Raw genomic sequence first — 16318 nt, 5'->3', positions numbered from 1 at the left:
CAGATGGGCTGCTACTGGTGATTACATACATGCAGCACCTGCCAGAAATGTTCAGCTTGCTGCAACCATTTGGTCTGTGGACCCAGGAATGGTTCTTACTGATAGAATCTTCCAGGTGACTTTGGATCACAAGGGTTAAGGCACTGCATGTCTGGGTCCCACCCAGTTTTGTCTGGGAAACAAGCATTTGAAAACAGATCACATAGGCCTGAAGCCCTTTCTGATTTCATAGAGAGGTTGGATGTGGGAGGAAAGCAAACATTTCCATCCTATCAGACATCTTGGCAAAACTGCTAATTGGTTGCTGCCTCTGCTTGCTTTGTGGGAAAAGGCTTGATCAGATAGCAAAGTAAGTGAGAATATCACACTTAGGAACCCTTGATGAATTAATGGGTGTAGACATTAAGCATCAGTGGCTGTCAACATCAGAAAAGAATGAATATCAGAGACATTACACACCTCCTGTTGAAATATCCCAGTTCCACTTATAGTGGGGACAAAGGGTTTGAGTCTGAGCCAGTTGCCAATATGCAGAACCAGAGGACAAAGGAACGTATTGAATTATACCGTGAGTGTGCAGTCAACAAAGTCTGGACTGGAGATACTCTAGAGAGCAAATATCCTGGGTTCTTCAACAGATGAATTATAAGAGAAAGAATGGGATGGAGGAGAAACCCCATAGATTAAAAGAGATGTAAAAGTTATGTGAAATTTTAAAAAAGGACAAAGCTTAAAAACTATAGTGTTGAGGGATGCACACTTGATAAAAAGTGTGGTTGATAAAGCCATAAAGAAACCAACAATGTGAATGCTATTATGGGATGGTGGTTACTTTTTTTGGGAGAGCTGTGATTGAGATAGGTCTCATGGCTTTTTGGGTGCCTGGCCAACCTTTCTATTTCTTGATTGGGTGGTTGTTGTAAGGCATGGTTGTCTGTACATTTGTTTTATGCTATATGTATCTGTGTTTATTTTAAATATTTAATATGTTAATATTTTATTTTAAATATTTTATTTTATATTATTATTATTTTTACTTAAAAATTTTTACTTAAAAAAAAAAAATCTCTGCACCTGGCATGGGGCTCAAACTTACAATCCCGAGATCAAGAGTCACATACTCTAGTTACTGAGCAAGCCAGGCAACCTGATGTGTGTTTTATTTTAAAATAAAAAGTTTTTGGGGCGCCTGGGTGGCGCAGTCGGTTAAGTGTCCGACTTCAGCCAGGTCACGATCTCGCGGTCCGGGAGTTCGAGCCCCGCCTCGGGCTCTGGGCTGATGGCTCAGAGCCTGGAGCATGTTTCCGATTCTGTGTCTCCCTCTCTCTCTGCCCCTCCCCCGTTCATACTCTGTCTCTCTCTGTCCCAAAAAATAAATAAACGTTGAAAAAAAATATTAAAAAAAAAAAATAAATAAATAAAATAAAAAGTTTTTAAAAAGCAGTATGTTTTAAAAAATAATATGCAACCTTTTGTAGGCAAAAAGACAAACTATGAAAAACATGTTTCTATTTTAAAATATAAAAAGTTTAAGGATAAAGCTAATAAAAATGTTTTATCTCAAGGGAGAGAGAAATAATGTGGGAGAAAGATAGGGACTGGAAGCTAGAACTTTCTGAACATACTTTTTATAGTCTGTATTTAGCAATTATGTGTTTTACATAATTAAAATGAAAAAAAAATTAAATCCCTAAAAATAACAAACACATGGAAATGCATGGTTCTTTCACTAACAGTTCCATTGGGGAGATAACTAAAGATAGAAGAAAATAGAAAGAATCTTAAACTGCATGGACTTGTCTTTTTTTTTTATTTTTTAAATTTTATTTTTTATTTTTTAAAATTTGCATCCAAATTAGCATATAGTGCAACAATGATTTCAGGAGTAGATTCCTTAGTGCCCCTTACCCATTTAGCCCATCCCCCCTCCCACAACAACTCCAGTAACCCTCTGTTTGTTCTCTGTATTTATGAGTCTCTTCTGTTTTGTCCCCCTCCCTATTTTTATATTATTTTTATTTCCCTTCCCTTATGTTCATCTATTTTGTCTCTTAAAGTCCTCATATGAGTGAAGTCTTATGTTTTTTGTCTTTCTCTGACTAATTTCACTTAGCATAATACCCTCCAGTTCCATCCATGTAGTTGGAAATGGCAAGATTTCATTCTTTTTGATTGCCGAGTAATACTCCATTGTGTGTGTGTGTATGTATGTATGTATATATATATACCGCATCTTCTTTATCCATTCATCCATCGGTGGACATTTGGGCTCTTTCCATACTTTGGCTATTGTTGATAGTGCTGCTATAAACATAGGGGTGCACGTGTCCCTTTGAAACATGTCCCTTCGAAACACCTGTATCCCGTGGATAAATGCCTAGTACTGCAATTGCTGGGTTGTAGGGTAGTTCTATATTTAGTATTTTGAGTATTTTTAGTATTTTAGTATTTTGAGTATTTTTAGTATTTTTAGTAAAAGCCATCCTGTTTTCCAGAGTGGCTGCACCGGTTTGCATTTCCACCAGCAGTGCAAAAGAGATCCTCTTTCTTTGCATCCTCGCCAACATCTGTTGTTGCCTGAGTTGTAAATGTTAGCCATTCTGACAGGTGTGACGTGGTATCTCATTGTGGTTTTGGTTTGTATTTCTCTGATGATGAGTGATGTTGAGCATTTTCATCTGTCGGTTGGCCATCCGGATGTCTTCTTTGGAGAAGTGACTCTTCATGTCTTTTGCCCATTTCTTCACTGGTTGTTTGTTTTTTGGGTGTTGAGTTTGGTAAGTTCTTCATAGATGTTGGATACTAACTCTTTATCTGATATGTCGTTTGCAAATACCTTCTCCCATTCTGTCGGTTGCCTTTTAGTTTTGCTGATTGTTTCCTTCACTGTGCAGAAGCTTTTTATTTTGATGAGGTCCCAGTAGTTCATTTTTGCTTTCATTTCCCTTGCCTCCAGAGACGTGTTGAGTAAGAAGTTGCTGTGGCCAAGATCAAAGAGGTTTTTGCCTGCTTTCTCCTCGAGGAGTTTGATGGCTTCCTATCTTACATTGAGGTCTTTCATCCATTTTGAGTTTATTTTTGTGTGTGGTGTAAGAAAGTGGTCCAGGTTAATTCTTCTGCATGTCGCTGTCCAGTTTTCCCAGCACCACTTGCTGAAGAGACTGTCTTTTTTCCATCGGATATTCTTTCCTGCTTTGTCACAGATTAGTTGGCCACATATTTGTGGGTCCATTTCTGGGCTATTCTGTTCCATTGATCTGAGTGTCTGTTCTTGTGCCAGTACCATACTGTCTTGATGATTACAGCTTTTGTGGTATAGCTTGAAGTCCAGGATTATGATGCCTCCTGCTTTGGTTTTCTTTTTCTGGCTATTCGGGGTCTTTTCTGGTTCCATACAAACTTTAGGATTGTTAGTTCTAGCTCTGTGAAGAATGCTGGTGTTATTTTGATAGGGATTGCATTGAATATGTAGATTGCTTTGGGTAGTATCTACATTTTAACAGTATTTGTTCTTCCTATCCAGGAGCATGGAATCTTTTTCCATTTTTTTGTGTCTTCTTCAATTTCTTTCATAAGTTTTCTGTAGTTTTCAGTGTATAGATTTTTCACCTCTTTGGTTATATTTATTCCTAGGTATTTTACGGTTTTTGGTGCAACTATAAATGGGATCGATTCCTTGATTTCTCTTTGTGTTGCTTCATTGTTGGTGTATAGGAATGCAACCGATTTCTGTGCGTTGATTTTATATCCTGCCACTTTGCTGAATTCATGAATCAATTGTAGCAGTTTTTTGGTGGAATATTTTGGGTTTTCCATATAGAGTATCATGTCATCTGCGAACAGTGAAAGTTTGACCTCCTCCTGGTCGATTTGGATGCCTTTTATTTCTTTGTGTTGTCTGATTGCAGAGGCTAAGACTTCCAATATGTTGAATAACAGTAGCAAGAGTGGACATCCCTGTCTTGTTCCTGACCTTAGGGGGAAAGCTCTCAGTTTTTCCCCATTGAGGATGATATTAGTGTTGGGTCATTCATATATGGCTTTTATGATCTCAAGGTAGCATGGACTTGTCTTATTAAGTTACAATATCAGTGTTAGGGGCACCTGGGTGGCTTAGTGGGTTAAGCGTCTGACTTAGGCTCAGGTCATGCATGATCTCATGGTTCGTGGGTTTGAGCCCTGCATCAGGCTCTGTGCTGATAGCTCAGAGCCTGAAGCCTGCTTCAGATTCTGTGTCTCCCTCTCTCTCTGCCCCTCCCCTGCTCGCACTCCGTCTCTCTCTTTCAAAAATAAATAAACATTTAGGGTGCCTGAGTGGTTCAGTCGGTTAAGCACCCGACTTCAGCTCAGGTCATGATCTCATAGCTTGTGAGTTTGAGCCCTGTGTTGGGCTCTGTGCTGACAGCTCAGAGCCTGGAGCCTGCCTCAGATTCTATGCCCTCCTCTCTTTCTGTCCCTTCCCCATTTGTGCTCTATCTCAAAAATAAATAAATATTTAAAAAGTGTTAAAAAACCAAAATAAACGCTTAAAAAATTATAATATCAGTGTTACCATTTTGAAACTACTATCCATATAGAAGGATAAAACAAGTAATCATTTTAAGTCTCATTAAGAAACAAGATTTTCAGCACAAGACAAAAGAAATGCAAATAATTCAAAGAAGAAGTTAAAAAAAAACCCTTATAATTCTAATGACTTAGCTATAAGTTAATGATTTATTTTTCTGTTTCTTAAAAACTTTAACTGCCTAGGTCTGTCCACCTGAAAAGCCTATAGACACTGAATCAGGTAGTCATAAGCACTCCTGGTATTCAGGGTGTGGTTTCTAAGTACCAGTCCCCGCTAAAAGAGTTCCTTGGAAACGTAGCTGATTTCTAGTCTAAGGCAGAAATGTCCAAGATGAGGCTGGAATCTCAGTCATACTTGAAAGCAAGGAAGTTATTGAAGACTCCTGGAGCCCTGTCAGTAGGACAGGACCTTACTGGAAGGAGCTCCCACTAGCCTAATGATGAAATAATTTGAACATCAAGAAGAATAACAAAAGCCACTTTGGAAAACAGCTTGACAATTTCTTATTGTTTAATCTCCAGCTATCATATGACCTAGTGACACACTCCTAGGTATTTCCCTAACAAAAATAAAAATATATGTCCACTGAAGGACCATCTGGATGCCAATGTATATAGCTTTATTCATACTTGCAAAAACCTGGAAACAACACAAATGTCTGTCAACTCAGAAATGGATAAACAAACTGTGGAATAAATAGGATTACTACTCAGTAATAAAAGGAACAGACCGCTGCTACACTCAGCAATGTGTTGAATCCCCAACACATTTACTAAATGAAAGACGACACAACAGAAATGGCACCATACTATATAATTCTGTTTATATAATATTTTTTGGGAGAAACCTTACTAGGGACAGCATTTGGATAAATGATTGCCAGAAGTGTAGGGTGGGGCAGGGGATTGGCTGCAAAGGGATACAAGGGAAGTTTTTGGGGTGATAGAAATGTTCCAGATCTTAAAATAATGTGTTGGTGTATATAGTTATTAAAACTCATCCAACTGTACACTTAAAGAGGATGAACTTTAGTGTGTGTCAATTATTCCTCAATAAACCTGACTTAAAAGTAACTTTAATGGGTTGAAATATGTAAATAAAAAATTAATAAATTTAAAATGATACTGAAAAATCATCATTAATTACCTTTGGAGGATTCTAGGAAAGAACTCATTCTGAAAACTGGTAGGTAAGTCAAAGGAAAGAATCAGACTTTTATCCTGAGTTTTCCATACAGACCAAACTTTGAGATAAGAAAATAGATGGGGAGGGAAGGTTCTCCATTCTAGGAGGATCACGTTAATATAAACGTAGAAGGAAAGATACAAGCATCGAGGCACCACCTGGATTGACTAATGGAACACTGATGAGAGCTAGAATCTTCACTGTTTGATGAAAGGTAAAAGGCTGATAGAGAACTTTGTAATAGATGAATCATGGAGAAAGAACACGACATTAGCTCACTGAGATGAGAAAACATTTTGTGCCTCCTGCTGGAGGGCAATATGTCCTGTGAAAATTATACTCAAACCCAATAAAGCTTTTTGAATATTGAGGTATGCAGAGATAAATATGTTGAATGACATTCCAAGGATGCAATCAGCCATATCCAGAATGTGGTAAGTCTATAGGACATTGACCCCATTGCTTCAGCAACAACAAAAAGGAAAAGTAAACTTTTAGAGATTAAAAAATCTTAAGAGTTCAGAACTTGCTACAAATCTACAGACCTACAGAAATCAAGCTAGCGTGGTACTGACATAGACGTAGATGGACATCTAGATCTATGGTCAACTGAGTTTTGCTGAGGATGCCAGCCAGTGAAGGAATAATGGTCATTTAAAAAAAAAAAATGGTCCTCGCCCACCAACGCAAGTTATTCAAGACAGCACAGGGGAAGTGCCCTACAGTTCCGCACCACTCCAGGGACTATCCAAAATGACGAAATGGAAGAATTCCCCTCAAAAGAATCTCCAGGAAATAACGGCAGCTAATGAACTGGATTTAAACAATATAACAGAAAGTGAATTTAGAATAGTAGTCATAAAATTAATCGCTGGGCTTGAAAACAGTATAGAGGACAGCAGAGAATATATTGCTACAGAGATCAAGGGACTAAGGAACAACCAGGAGGAGCTAAAAAATGCTATAAATGAGCTGCAAAATAAAATGGAGACAACCACAGCTCAGATTGAAGAGGCAGAGGAGAGAATAGGTGAATTAGAAGATAAAATTATGGAAAAAGAGGAAGCTGAGAAAAAGAGAGAGAAAAAAAATCCAGGAGTATGAAGGGAGAATTAGAGAACTAAGTGATGCACTAAAGAGAAATAATCTACGTGTAATTGGTATTCCAGAGGAGGAAGAGAGAGGGAAAGGTGCTGAAGGTGTACTTGAAGAAATAATAGCTGAGAACTTCCCTGATCTGGGGAAGGAAAAAGGCATTGAAATCCAAGAGGCACAGAGAATTCCCTTCAGACGTAACTTGAATCAATCTTCTGCACAACATATCATAGTGAAACTGGCAAAATACAAGGATAAAGAGAAAATTCTGAAAGCAGCTAGGGATAAACGTGCTCTAACGTATAAAGGGAGACCGGTAAAACTCGTGACGGATCTCTCTACTGAAACTTGGCAGGCCAGAAAGGAATGGCAGGAAATCTTCAATGTGATGAACAGCAAAAATATGGAGCTGAGAATCCTTTATCCAGCAAATCTGTCATTTAGAATAGAAGGAGAGATAAAGGTCTTCCCAAACAAACAAAAACTGAAGGAATTCATCACCACTAAACCAGCCCTACAAGAGATCCTAAGGGGGATCCTGTGAGACAAAGTACCAGAGACATCGCTACAAGCATGAAACCTACAGACATCACAATGACTCTAAACTCATACCTTTCTATAATAACGCTGAATGTAATTGGACTAAGTGCGCCAACCAAAAGACATAGGGTATCAGAATGGATAAAAAAAAACAAGACCCATCTATTTTCTGTCTACAAGAGACTTGTTTTAGACATGAGGACACCCTCAGATTGAAAGTGAGGGGATGGAGAACTATTTACCATGCTACTGGAAGTCAAAAGAGAGCTGGAGTAGCCATACTTATATCAGGCAAACTAGACTTTAAATTAAAGGCTGTAACAAGAGATGAAGAAGGGCAGTATATAATAATTACAGGGTCTATCCATCAGGAAGAGCTAACAATTATAAATGTCTATGTGCCGTTGGGGCGCCTGGGTGGCGCAGTCGGTTAAGCGTCCGACTTCAGCCAGGTCACGATCTCGCGGTCCGTGAGTTCGAGCCCCGCGTCAGGCTCTGGGCTGATGGCTCGGAGCCTGGAGCCTGTTTCTGATTCTGTGTCTCCCTCTCTCTCTGCCCCTCCCCCGTTCATGCTCTGTCTCTCTCTGTCCCAAAAATAAATAAGCGTTGAAAAAAAAAATTAAAAAAAAAATGTCTATGTGCCGAATACGGGAGCCCCCAAATATATAAAACAATTACTCACAAACATAAGCAACCTTATTGATAAGTATGTGATAATTGCAGGGGACTTTAACACCCCACTTACAACAATGGATAGATCATCTAGACACACAGTCAATAAAGAAACAAGGGCCCTGAATGATATATTGGATCAGATGGACTTAACAGATATATTTAGAACTCTGCATCCCAAAGCAACAGAATATACTTTCTTCTCATGTGCACATGGAACATTCTCCAAGATAGAGCACATACTGGGTCACAAAACAGCCCTTCATAAGTATACAAGAATTGAGATCATACCATGCATACTTTCAGACCACATTGCTATGAAGCTTGAAATCAACCAAAGGAAAAAGTCTGGAAAACCTCCAAAAGCATGGAGGTTAAAGAACACCGTAGTAAAGAATGAATGGGTCAACCAGGCAATTAGAGAAGAAATTAAAAAATCTATGGAAACAATCAAAAATGAAAATACAATAATCCAAATGCTTTGGGATGCAGCAAAGGCAGTCCTGAGAGGAAAATACATTGCAATCCAGGCCTATCTCAAGAAACAAGAAAAATCCCAAATACAAAATCTAACAGCACACCTAAAGGAAATAGAAGCAGAACAGCAAAGGCAGCCTAAACCCAGCAGAAGAAGAGAAATAATAAAGATCAGAGCAGAAATACACAATATAGAGTCTAAAAAAACTGTAGAGCAGATAAATGAAACCAAGAGTTGCTTTTTTGAAAAAATAAACAAAATTGATAAACCTCTAGCCAGGCTTCTCAAAAAGAAAAGGGAGATGACCCAAATAGATAAAATCATGAATGAAAATGGAATTATTACAACCAATCCCTCAGAAATACAAGCAATTATCAGGGAATACTATGAAAAACTATATGCCAACAAACTGGAAAACCTGGAAGAAATGGACAAATTCCTAAACACCCACACACTTCCAAAACTCAATCAGGAGGAGCTAGAAAGCGTGAACAGACCCATAACCAGTGAAGAAATTGAATCAGCTATCAAAAATGTCCAAACAAATAAGAGTCCAGGACCAGATGGCTTCCCAGGGGAGTTCTACCAGACGTTTAAAGCAGAGATAATACCTATCCTTCTCAAGCTATTCCAGAAAATAGAAAGGGAAGGAAAACTTCCAGACTCATTCTATGAAGCCAGTATTACTTTGATTCCTAAACCAGACAGAGACCCAATAAAAGAGAACTACAGGCCAATATCCCTGATTAATATGGATGCAAAAATTCTCAATAAGATACTAGCAAATCGAATTCAACAGCATATAAAGAGAATTATTCACCATGATCAAGTGGGACTCATTCCTGGGCTGCAGGGCTGGTTCAACATTTGCAAATCAATCAACGTGATACATCACATTAATAAAAGAAAAGGTAAGAACCATATGATCCTGTCAATTGATGCAGAAAAAGCATTTGACAAAATTCAGCATCCCTTCTTAATAAAAACCCTCGAGAAAGTCGGGATAGAAGGAACATACTTAAACATCATAAAAGCCATTTATGAAAAGCCCACAGCTAACATCATCCTCAATGGGGAAAAACTGAGAGCTTTTTCCCTGAGACCAGGGACACGACAGGGATGTCCACTCTCACCGCTGTTGTTTAACATAGTGTTGGAAGTGCTAACATTAGCAATCAGACAACAAAAGGAAATCAAAGGCATCAAAATTGGCAAAGATGAAGTTAAGCTTTCACTTTTTGCAGATGACATGATATTATATGTGGAAAATCCGATAGATTCCACCAAAAGTCTGCTAAAACTGATACATGAATTCAGCAAAGTTGCAGGATACAAAATCAATGTACAGAAATCAGTTGCATTCTTATACACTAATAATGAAGCCACAGAAAGACAAATAAAGAAACTGATCCCATTAACAATTGCACCAAGAAGCATAAAATACCTAGGAATAAATCTAACCAAAGATGTACAAGATCTGTATGCTGAAAACTATACAAAGCTTAGGAAGGAAATTGAAGAAGATATAAAGAAATGGAAAAACATTCCGTGCTCATGGGTTGGAAGAATAAATATTGTCAAAATGTCAATACTACCCAAAGCTATCTACACATTAAATGCAATCCCAATCAAAATTGCACCAGCATTCTTCTCGAAGCTAGAACAAGCAATCCTAAAATTCATATGGAACAACAAAAGGCCCCGAATAGCCAAAGTAATTTTGAAGAAGACCAAAGCGGGAGGCATCACAATCCCAGACTTTAGCCTCTACTACAAAGCTGTAATCATCAAGACAGCATGGTTTTGGCACAAAAACAGACACATAGACCAATGGAATAGAATGGAAACCCCAGAATTAGACCCACAAAAGTATGGCCAACTAATCTTTGGCAAAGCAGGAAAGAATATCCAATGGAAAAAAGACAGTCTCTTTAACGAATGGTGCTGGGAGAACTGGACAGTAACATGCAGAAGGTTGAAACTAGACCACTTTCTCACACCATTCACAAAAATAAACTCAAAATGGATAAGGGACCTGAATGTGAGACAGGAAGCCATCAAAACCCTAGAGGAGAAAGCAGGAAAAAACCTCTCTGACCTCAGCCATAGCAATTTCTTACTTGACACATCCCCAGAGGCAAGGGAATTAAAAGCAAAATGAACTCTTGGGACCTCATGAAGATAAAAAGCTTCTGCACAGCAAAATAAACAATCAACAAAACTAAAAGGCAACCCACGGAATGGGAAAAGATATTTGCAAATGACATATCGGACAAAGGGCTAGTATCCAAAATCTATAAAGAGCTCACCAAACTTCACACCCGAAAAACAAATAATCCAGTGAAGAAATGGGCAAAAAACATGAATAGACACTTCTCTAAAGAAGACATCCGGATGGCCAACAGGCACATGAAAAGATGCTCAACGTCGCTCCTCATCAGGGAAATACAAATCAAAACCACACTCATATATCACCTCATGCCAGTCAGAGTGGCCAAAATGAACAAATCAGGAGACTATAGATTCTGGAAAGGATGTGGAGAAACAGGAGCCCTCTTGCACTGTTGGTGGGAATGCAAACTGGTGCAGCCACTCTGGAAAACAGTGTGGAGTTTCCTCAAAAAATCAAAAATAGACCTACCCTATGACCCAGCAGTAGCACTGCTAGGAATTTACCCAAGGGATACAGGAGTACTGATGCATAGGGGCACTTGGACCCCAATGTTTATAGCAGCACTCTGAACAATAGCCAAATTATGGAAAGAGCCTAAATGTCCATCAACTGATGAATGGATAAAGAAATTGTGGTTTATATACACCATGGAGTACTACGTGGCAATGAGAAAGAATGAAATAGGGCCTTTTGTAGCAACGTGAATGGAACTGGAGAGTGTTATGCTAAGTGAAATAAGCCATACAGAGAAAGATACCATATGTTTTCACTCTTATGTGGACCCTGAGAAACTTAACAGGAACCCATGGGGGAGGGGAAGGAAAAAAAAGAGAGAGGTTAGAGTGGGAGAGAGCCAAAGCATAAGAGACTCTTAAAAACTGAGAACAAACTGAGGGCTGATGGGGGGTGGGAGGGAGGGAAGGGTGGGTGATGGGTATTGAAGAGGGCATCTTTTGGGATGAGCACTGGGTGTTGTATGGAAACCAATTTGACAATAAATTTCATATAGTAAAAAAAAATGGTGCTCGGACAGCTGGCCACATGAAAAAGAATGAAGTTGGCCTCTTAGCTCACATCATATACAAAAATTAACTCCAGATCTATCACAGACTTAAATGTAAGAGCTACAACTATAAACCTCTTAGAATGAAACATATATAAATCTTTGTGACCTTGGATTAGGCTACAGTTTCTTAGATGGGACACCAAAAGCAAAGACAATCAAAAAAGAAAAAAAAAAAGATAAACTGGACTTCATCAAATTTAAAAACTTTGGTGCATGCTGGGACACTATCAAGAAAGTGAAAAGACAACCCACAAAATGGGAGAACATAGTTACAAATCATGTATCTGATGAGAGTCTAGAACCCAGAATGTATAAAGAGCTTTTACAACTCAAAAATAAAAAGGTAGGGATGCCTGACTCTTGATCTTGGCATCTTGAATTCGAGCCCCATGTTAGGTGTGGAGATTACTTAAAAATGAATTCTTAAAAAATAAAAAATAAAGAGATAATCTATTTTAAAAACAGGCAAAGGACTTCAATAGACTTTTTTTCTAAAGAAGATAAATGGCCATTAAGCACATGAAAAGATGCTCTGTAGTCATCAGGAAAATACAAGTAGAAACCACATTTTGCACCCACTGATGGGTATAATAAAAAAGAGTAACAAATGTTGACAAGGCTGTGGCGAAATCAGAGCCTCATTCACTGCTGATGGGATATACACTTTGGAAAACTCCTTTGGAAAACAGACTGAATGGTTCCCTCAAAAAATCAAACACAGAGTGACCATATGACCTGGCAACCCCATTCCTGGGAATATACCCAAGAGAAAACATGTCCACACAAATGTTCATAGCAGGACTATTCACAATAGCCCCCTAATGAGAACAACCCAAATGTCCCTCAGCTGGTGAAGGACTAGAGAAAATGTGTATCCATACAATGGAATATTATTTGACGATAAAAAGGAATGAAGTATGGTCTCAGTGGTAAGACAGTGTTGCTGCGGAGTGCCATGTGTTAATGGTGGTGACAGAACCAGAGCTGCTCCACAATGAAGTAAGGAGGGAGGCAGAGTCTTTCAAGGAAAAAGGAAATGCGAACCATACCAGGAAAGATTACAATGAAGCTTGTAACCATTATACAAAGGACAAAGATATGTGTCCTAAAAATTCTAGCTGTAGTGAGAATTGAGCAGCCACTTTCATGATGCTCAGAGGGTTCCAGGAAACTTTTGGAGATGCACAGCAGTGAAGGTGAATGACGGTTTCCCCTGGGGACATCTGTGGGAAGGCAAATGCCCCCTATCTCTAGGGAATGCCATGGCAGCATGTCACAGTTTCCAGAGAGTCCTGCAACTGGATCAAAAAATTCTCAGGCACAACAGGAGTTCAAGAATGCTCGTAGAATATGAGAAAATAACAGAAACAGATTTTGAGAAGTCGGATTTTCAGAAAGTGGTTTTCTGCATAGAGTGTTCCCCGCCTGCCATTGCTTCAAAATCACCAAAGCATACTATTTAGCAATGCTGGGTCATTATCCAGAAGCACAGTTTGTGGCCAGTGACATTCCACCAATGTGCATGCTGTGTAGGAATGAGGTCTTTGCCTATATTATGAAGACTGTATTGAGAAGGCACTTCAGTTTTTTGTACAGGCTCCCAAGATGGCTCCTGATCATCAAAATGACTACCTGGCTTGCAGAAATGCCAAAGCACTTAAAGCAAAGAGGATGGGAATAAAGCATTTAAAGAAGGAAATTACAAGCTGGCATGTGAACTGTACACTATAATTGGGGTACAGATCATTCCAAGCTTAGGAAAGGAGATGGTGCAATAGAAGACAGCACAAATGCAGTGAAGCTCGATGCCACTCACTTAAAATACTCCATGGGAAGAGCTCAGTGTAACATGGGCACAGAAAAATATGAAGAGGCAGTGCAGGACTGTGGAAAAGTGCAGCAGATGGAGAAAACATAAGAACAAATACAGCTCCTAAAAAATGCACAGCTGGAGTGAAGAAAAGGAAAGATTATTACAAGATTCTGGGAGTGGACACGAATGCCTCTGAGGACAAGATCAAGAAAACTTACCAAAAATGAGCCTTGGAGCATCATGCAGATGGGCACAGGGGAGCCAGTGCCGAAGCTTAGAATGAGGAGGAGAAAAAGTTCAAGGAAGTCAGAGAAGCTTTTACTGTCCCCACTGGTCCCAAGAAGAAGAGTCACTGTGACATTGGACAGGACCTGGGTGAGAAGGGCATGAATATGGGTGAGTTTGATGCCAACTGTATTTTCTTTGGCATTCTTTGGTGGTGCTGGGCCTTCAGCTTTGAAGCATCTGGTCCAGGGAATTTCCTTTTTCAATTTGGCTAGCAAGAGAAAACCATCCAAAATCCAGAGAGTGCAGACTTGCTCAGCATGACCTTGAATGTGGACACAATTCACCTCCTTTCTTCTTCACTTTTCCATGTTCTTGGAACAGTTTCTTCTTCTCATGTGGATACCCTGGGTCTGTTGAATAAGGTGAAGGAAAGGGTGTGGGAGGGAGGAACGGCTTGGACAGGGAAGCAGTTTGTGAATTTTTGTTCGGCTGTTTAACTTTATTTAAAAAGGCAAAAAAATGGGGGTGGCACCTGGCTGGCTCAGTTGGTAGAGATTACGATTCTTGATCTCAGGGTTGTGAGTTCGAGCCCCACACTGGGTGTGGAACCTACTTGAAAAAAATAAATAATAAAATAAAATCCTCTTCGGGCACCTGGATGGCTCAATTGGGTAAACGTCTGACTCTGGATTTTTGGCTCAGGTCATGCTATGGTTCGTGAGCTCGAGCCCTGAGTTGGGCTCTGCACTTACAGCACGGAGCCTGTTTGGGATTCTCTCTCCCCACTCCCCTCTCTGCCCTTCCCCCACTTGCACTTTCTCTCTCTCTCAAAATAAATAAATAAACATTAAAAAATATAAAATAAAATTAAAATACTCTTTAAAAAAGGAAAAAACAACTAAGGGGTTAAAATGTTTTGGCCCTTAAAAAAGAAAAATAAAAGGGAGGGGCACCTTGCAGGCTCAGTTGGTGGAATGTGCAACTCTTGATCTTGGGGTTGTGAGTTCGAGCCCCAGGTTGGGTGTAGAGATTACTTAAAGATAAAACCTTGAAATTTTTTTTAAAAAGGAATGAAGTACTGATAAATCTCATGTCTTAGTTTGCTTGAGCTGCCATAATAAAATGCCATAGTTAGGGTGGCTTAAAGAACAGAAATGTACTTGCTCATGGTTCTGGAAGTCTGAGATCAGTGTGCTGGAATGGTTGGTTTCTTCATTTCTTTACAAAAAATTTTTTTAATGTTTATCTATTTTTGAGAGAGAGACACACACGGAGTGGGAACAGGAGAGGGGCAGAGAGAGGAGACACAGAATCCCAAGCATGCTCCAGGCTCAGCGCTGTCAGTCAGCACAGAGCCTGACTAGGGGCTCAAACTCATGAATCATGAGATCATGACCTGAGCCAAAGTTGGACACTTAACCGAATGAGCCACCCAGGTGCCCCAAGAATGGAGGTTTCTGGTGTGGCCTCTCCCCTTGTTGCAGGTGGTTGCCTTCTCGTTTTGTGCTCACACGATCTCTTCTCTGTGGGGGCACGCAGAAACCGCTAGCAAACTCTCTGGTGTCTCTCTCTTTTTTTTAAGTTTATTTATTTATTTTGGGACAGAGAGAGAAAAGAGAATGAGTGGGGGAGGGGCAGAAAGAGAGAGGGGGACAGAATATCTGAAGCAGGCTCTGGGCTGACAGCAGAGAGCCCGATGCAGGGCCCAAGCTCATGACCTGAGCTGAAGTCCCCCCTGTGTCTCTTCTTACAAAGGTACAAATCCCATCATGAGGCCCCACCCTCGTGACCTCATCTAACCCTGATCTACCTCCCAGTTACCCTAATTACCTCCCAGAAGTCCCATCTCAAATACCATCACACTCAGGGCTAGGGCTTCAACGTATGAATTTAGGGGGACAACATGCAGTTTATCACATGGTACAAGATGAATGAACCCTGAAAACATTACACCAAGTGAAAGAAGCCAGTCATAAAGGGCCACATACCATATGACTCCATTAATACAAAATGTCTAGAGAAAGCAAATCCATAGAGACAAAAAGCAGATTAGTGGTTCCCAGGGACTGGGGGTGGGGGAGGGCAGGAAATACACAGTGACTGCTAATGAATACAGTTTATTTTTGGGGTAATGAAAATGTTCTGGATTTGATTGTGGGCGATTGTTGCACAACTTTGTGAATCTACTAAAAAAAGAATCCCACTGAATTATACACTTAAATTTTTTTTTACTTTACATCCAAGTTAGTTAGTATATAGTACAACAATGTTTCAGAAGTAGATTCCTTAGTGCCCCTTACCCATTTAGCCCATCCCCCCTCCCACAACCCCTCCAGTAACCCTCTGTTTGTTCTCCATGTTTATGAGTCTCTTCTGTTTTGTCCCCCTCCCTGTTTTTATATTATTTTTGTTTCCCTTCACTTATGTTAATCTGTTTTGTGTCTTAAAGTCCTCATATGAATGAATCTTATGATATTTGTCTTTCTCTGACTAATTTT

General features: G+C 39.6%; 1 protein-coding gene and 1 pseudogene across 1 annotated transcript in view; both read left to right on the top strand.

Annotated features, from left to right (window-relative positions):
* Positions 1–16318, top strand: part of IL34 (interleukin 34) — a 44906-nt gene that overhangs the window by 11590 nt on the left and 16998 nt on the right. The gene's annotated exons all lie outside the window — the stretch shown is intronic.
* On the top strand, positions 12698–14148 carry LOC124511470 (dnaJ homolog subfamily C member 7-like; annotated as a pseudogene).

This window comes from Lynx rufus, unplaced genomic scaffold (assembly GCF_022079265.1).
Source record: "Lynx rufus isolate CCGP_SWC_20201006 ecotype Redwood Valley unplaced genomic scaffold, mLynRuf1.p SCAF_16, whole genome shotgun sequence".
NCBI classification, from domain to species: Eukaryota; Metazoa; Chordata; class Mammalia; order Carnivora; family Felidae; genus Lynx; species Lynx rufus.
This window is presented reverse-complemented; position numbering and strand designations above follow the sequence as displayed.